At 41.1% G+C, this 5,921-nt stretch overlaps 1 protein-coding gene across 1 annotated transcript in view; it reads left to right on the forward strand.

Moving 5' to 3' along the window:
* The first annotated feature begins 901 nt into the window (after window positions 1–901).
* Window positions 902–5,921, forward strand: part of LOC145462593 (uncharacterized) — a 27,307-nt gene continuing 22,287 nt past the window's right edge. The window contains exon 1 of the mRNA XM_081446160.1: window positions 902–2,022. The gene's annotated coding sequence lies outside the window, so the exon portion shown is untranslated. The remainder of the gene's footprint in view (window positions 2,023–5,921) is intronic.

Consider the following 5,921-nt stretch of genomic DNA (forward strand, 5'->3'; position numbering starts at 1 on the left):
TCAATAAATAAATTAAAGAATCTGGGATATGATGGATGATTGCTATATAAACAACCTCGCCAAGAATCAGGTTTCTGCTGTTTTTCATTCGCCCGTTATTCGCAGAAGTTTGGCACCCAAATTTATAGAGCTTATTTGGTATGGGTCGCACTTGGGAAATCTTTGCCAGAATTTGTTTACTTTGCGGTGGAAATCTGTCATCGCGGGCCTTTTGCTAGTGCGATCTTAAGTTTTCCGCTTTGGCAAAAACTTTGCGAATTGGCAAAACATCAAAGACGCGGTAGTGCTTGGGTGGGGCAGGCAGATTTTCGAAAAGTCGAGCCAAACAATGGGAATCACAGCGGTTACAGTCAACGCTTGTCAGCGTAACATGAAAAACGATACGCGCGGAAAGGTTCAGTTAGAAGGTTGCCGTACTACACCTTTTGCTGTTCATTTACAGAAAATAAACATTCATTTGTGTCCAAGTTTCTTTCATTATGATCATTAAACTCTCATTAACACCAATATGACCTTCATTTGCGCGTAAGGAACGTTCAAGAAAAACATTTACATACGCATTAACATTCAAAATCATCAAAAGAAAAACAGTACCTTAATTTGACATTCATTGACTGTAAATGTATTTTCATTTTGGTCGAAAAAAAATTCGTCACGAAACGACAATCATTTACACTTTACGACATTCAGTTTTCAACAAAAGACTTTCAATAACACAATTTGCATGAGAACTAACATTCAATTGCATTATTATGCAACCATATCAATGAAGGTAACAATCTTTAATGCGGCGAGACAAACATTACAGCCATAATAACATTGAAGGTCATATTGGTGTTAATGTCATAATGTCATAATGTTAATGTCATATTGGTGTTAATGAGAGTTTAATGACCATAATGAAAGAAATGTGGACACAAATGAATGTTTGTTTTCTGTAAATGAACAGCAAAAGGTGTAAATGGTGTCCCAGGATGTTTAAAATGCGGTTAAATGAATTTCTTCTAACTCGAAGTTGCTGACGAAAAAATCTTCTGGTACTGTTACGTCGTAGTAGTGAAGATCAAACTACGACTCTACCCGATATGGTGATCGAGCTATTCTTCGTCGACGTCGATTTCTTCCTTTGATCATGGCCGCTGTTGAAACGCAAACATTCGTCTGCCCATCGTTCGTACATCAAGCGAAAGACAACAAACTGCTGTAGGTTAAGCTGAACAAACAGAAGGAGAATCACCGCAATTATTATGAGCACTCCTTCAACGAGAAGCATGCTTGTTTCGGTTTGGATCGCGATCGATATCATGTCTATCGAAAGCACGTGGGTAAACAACGTGGTTTCTAGTGTCTGGTTCCTGAAAATTATCTCCCACTGGTGCGACCCTCCGTTTTCTGTCTAAAAGTTTTCCTTTCCGGTTGCGGTTTCTAATTTTTGTGGTTTTTTAGCCGGCAAAGATGAAAACTTTTCCCTAGTGCGACCGATACCTTTGTATGTGGACGCCATGTTTGTGACCTTCGGAGGGGCACAAACATGGCGGCAATAAAATAACAGAAACATCTGTCGTTGAGTTTTGCTATTGAAACGAAAATTTTTACTCTAGAGCTCCGACACCTTGAAATAAATGCTTCTTCTAGTGCAAGCACCGTTTATTTAGAAAAAACTAAAGCGATAGCTCATCTTTTGACCTACGCGACAGTCTTTTCGGGCCGCCATTTTCATGTCGCGCAGTGCAAAAGCTTGGAGTGCTCTATTACAAAAAAAAAAACTCTGTCGAGCTAAAACATTGTCAAACGTCACGTTCCTATAGGGCCTTTTATCTGATGAAACTAAAACCTCAGAAGGAAAAATAATATCTAATCTTGGAATATGAATACGTCACATGAAAACCAAGAATAACAGATAAGCGTTTTGTGATTTCAGTTCAGTTGACCTTGTAAACCAGTCGAGAGAAGTACCAAACCAGTCGAGTTTTAACCAGTTGAGAAAGGAGCCTCTGAGCCAATAAACCTGCCCGTGGACTCGTGAGTACTGATAATTTGTCCTGATTTACTTTTTCCTTTTTGAGATTCGTGGGGAATCGTAATTTCTAGAGGCTTGCGTTTCCCACAGAAAGACTGATCAAGACCTCTTATCAAGACATTTTTGTGCCTTTTTTGTGGTTTGATAGTACAGGGAAAAGGCAGGAGATGTGGTACGTGCGTTCACGTAGTGTTACGCAATCTTGACCCAGTTTGGATCGAGAAATTTAAGGATTTGTTCGTCGATTTGGCTCCCCCACACAGCCGGGACAAATTACATCATGAGCGTATGCACACAGTCACGTTTATTTCGTTGGAAGTCACGTGTTCGCCGCAAAGATTCGAAGTGTATATGACTTCTGCCAAGCTACAATCTTGGACAAAATAAATGGAACATCTGGACCACCCCTCCCCCCATTTCAATGATGCCAAAATGGCGCGCTTTTGCTCCTTCGCGCCTTCATCATTGCTTTGGGGGGGATGGGGGATAATTGTTCCATTTTATTCTGTCCAAGATTGTAGATATGTATTTTGACTCGTTAGCCTTCGACAACAAGTAACTAAAGCCTGTGTTATCAGGAAAGAATGTTTCGTAGCTCGGCGACGGCAAACGGTCGTGAGTTGTGGTAAGAAAACAGATCTTCCGTGTAGTTCGGCAAATGGCCATGATGACCCTCAGATCTGTGTTAAGAAAATAAATTTTCCGATTTGTCAGCAAATTCGTTGTGACCATAATTGGTTGTCAGAAAACAAACTTTCCGTGTTGTGTAACTCGCCAAAAGCAATTCGCATAACGAATAACAAAACCATTGGCTCTTATAGTCGTGCAGTTTTCTATTTTCATTTACTCCAGTTCTCAACCAAGACTTGGAACAGGGAAAATTAATGGCGGCCGTAAATTCTCGAAAATAAAAGTCCAAAACCGTGAGTTCTAATGTTCGTAATAGATTGAAATTTCGCAAGATATCTAGGGGAAGACCCATTGTATACGACAATGTAAAAAAATGGATATCGAGAATTGGATCATAGTGACACTTTAAGGGCCCATTAACCGATCTTTTCGAGCCGTTGCTAAGGAAAATTTATACTCATATTACCTCATCATTTTTAGTTAGTTCAGAGTCATTTCATGTGTTTTAACTTTTTCATGATTAGTAACACGAGTGATGACGTCATCAGGCCACGCCCATGGTCATGTGACTAATACTGAAAAAACGCAAGGGCTCCCAGGCAAATTAGTCTAGCGGGATTTTTTTCATTGATTTAATATTTTACTTTAAATCCTCATTACGCTATGCATAGATTTTGTTTCATTTCTAAAAGGTCAGATTTTGAGAGAATTTCAAAATATTAAAAAATTTTCTGAAAAAAGCATGATTTTGAAAAAAAGGAACGCATAGCTATCCTTCCAACGTTGGCTTTGATCGAAATCCGTCGAAAAAGGCTGGATTTAATGAAAAACCGCGTTTCCTTTAGCATTTAAAGAAACCGGAAGTGTGCCGATACATATTGGAAGTAACCCTATCAGCGCGTGCGCAATTTACACTACCAGCGCACTTCGGTAAGATCAAACAAAGCCACAAGGAGTTAGTTTTTCTCTTTCTATTGCTCTTGTTTTTCTGTCTTTTCCTTAATTTGTCTCTGCTTGTACTTTTTTTTACTTTACATTTTGTGAAACACAAAGAAAAACATGTAAAATGTAAGCGAATTTGGAAGTTATTGAGTTGTTTTTATTTTCCGCGCTCAGGCTGACGTAAGTAACCGGAAGTGAAATTTCACCTCCTAAGCAACGCGCGCGAGCGCGCATTAAATCGGTTAATGGGCCGTTAACCGTAAAGCTGGATTTCCACTGTCAAGTAAAAATTTACGTAAGTAAAACGTGCGCAAAAAAAAAAAATACGTTGCTAATTTCCACTGTAGCGTAAAAACGTAATAGGACGCGCTTTTTTTTATGTGCGTTGAACGTACGTCAAGGCGCACGTAGACGGGAAGTCACGAGGACTTATTCAAAGTAATGGCGGCAGCTGTAGATAAGCGTATCCTTCTTCTCTTTCACCTACGACAAAGCCGAAAGAGAAGAGAAAATACCTCAAGAGACTACATGGGCTCCTGGTAAGAGAGATCTTTCATAATCGCTTCCCAGTGGGTGAATACCATACTATGACCACGAGTCATTTTACAAATGCTTTCGGATGACACCTGACAGGTTAGACCATCTCCTTTCTCTTGTGGTCCCCATGCTGTCCAAGAAATCGTTGTACCGTGAACCTATCAGTCCAGGTGAACGTCTTTTTGTCGCTCGACGTTTATTCTCTACAAACTATATCATTTAGCTATCGCCTTGGTCACACAACTGGAACAAGGAAATTTTCGAACTTCCTCGATAGCCACTGGTTCTACGTCTGAATATTTTCCCATTTTCACGGCGCTTTCAAACAAAATTGCGTCCACTTGCAGGAACTCTGTCATGTGAAAAAAATCTAAGAATGCCATTTGTTGAATCGTTGCGTAAACGCAGACGGACACGAAAAAGTTCAACTGTCAACTTTTTGAAGAAGCTCGCGATCTCTACGTGCGTCTACGTGCGGTAAACGTGCGTAAATTTCTGGAAAAAAGAAAAAGGCGGCGCTGAAAATTGGGTTTCAACCGAGAATTTATATTATGTCTTTGACATAGGAGATCATCCAACTGTGGTGAAATGTTTGCCGATAGCAGCGGAAAGTTTCAGGTGAGTGTCCGGTTTCAAGTGAAAGTCCGGTTCAATCTTTCAACTGGACGGCAGAAAGGCTAAGCTCAGTGAATTTATATTTGCTGACTTGGACGATGCTGTTGAGCGGCGAAATCACTAACACGCTCGCAGTCGGGTTGGAGGCGGAAAGCTTTGCCAAACAAAACACTGGATAAATTTAAATCTTTCCAAAGCCTGTTGGCAGATTCACAAGAACATAACGGCTTGCGAAGCGCGATTCCAACGCTTCGATTTGATCTGGTACCGCTTCGATTTGCTCCGGTTCCAAAACATTCCTGAAAGACGTCACACGTATCTCGGATGTTGACAACACGTTGTAAACGCTCCTAACATAAGCCAATCATATTTTTATGCATTCTCGTCCCCAAAGGCCGCGCTCCTTTTGGTCAGCACCAAAAATCACGACGTCGTAATTCTTGGTGCTGACCAAAAGGAGCGCTGCCTCTGGGGACGAGAATGAGTTTTGTGTTGTGAGAGTAACGCATAATTCAAACTTTTGGGCTTAGGCGGTAGTCCCTCCTTTCGCGCACTCCTCGCCCCCAGGATTTCGCGCGGCCATTTTTTTCTCGCGGTTTTCTTTCGCGTCACGCACGACGGACTAAAGAGGGACTACTCGTAGTCTATATCCAGAGACCCTGTTAGGGGTAAATTCCGACAAGCGACATGGCCTTGAAACGGTGACATGAGAGCTATGAATTGGCGACGAACGACAGACTACTCCAGCGAAATAGAGAAAGCGACACCAGTTGCAAGATAGACCGACAACGAATTTCGGAACTGAGGATGCAGTGATTGTTTTAAACGTCTGAGTCGAAGTGAAGACGCATTTCCAGAGTTTTAAATGTGTTTTCTTCTCTCACGCGCGATGTCGACGGGTCGTGAAACACAGGCTTCCTTATATATGCTAAAACGTCCACGTCGAATAAATCGGGTCCGTCATTGCTGAGTATTTTTTCTCACTCTCAGCTGAGTGAGCAATGTCCTAAAACGCCTAAAAACACGCTTAAGGAAAAAGGAAAGAGATCTTTGACCGTCTGCTTCATATTTTTATTAGTAGGTCACCAGTAAAAGAACATGAAGCTGTATTATCAACAAATGGCATTATGGAAGGAAAAGAGAGACAGGGGAAAGCTGCCAAGGTTTTCTCGTCTTC

Source organism: Orbicella franksi, chromosome 12 (genome assembly GCF_964199315.1).
Source record: "Orbicella franksi chromosome 12, jaOrbFran1.1, whole genome shotgun sequence".
NCBI classification, from domain to species: Eukaryota; Metazoa; Cnidaria; class Anthozoa; order Scleractinia; family Merulinidae; genus Orbicella; species Orbicella franksi.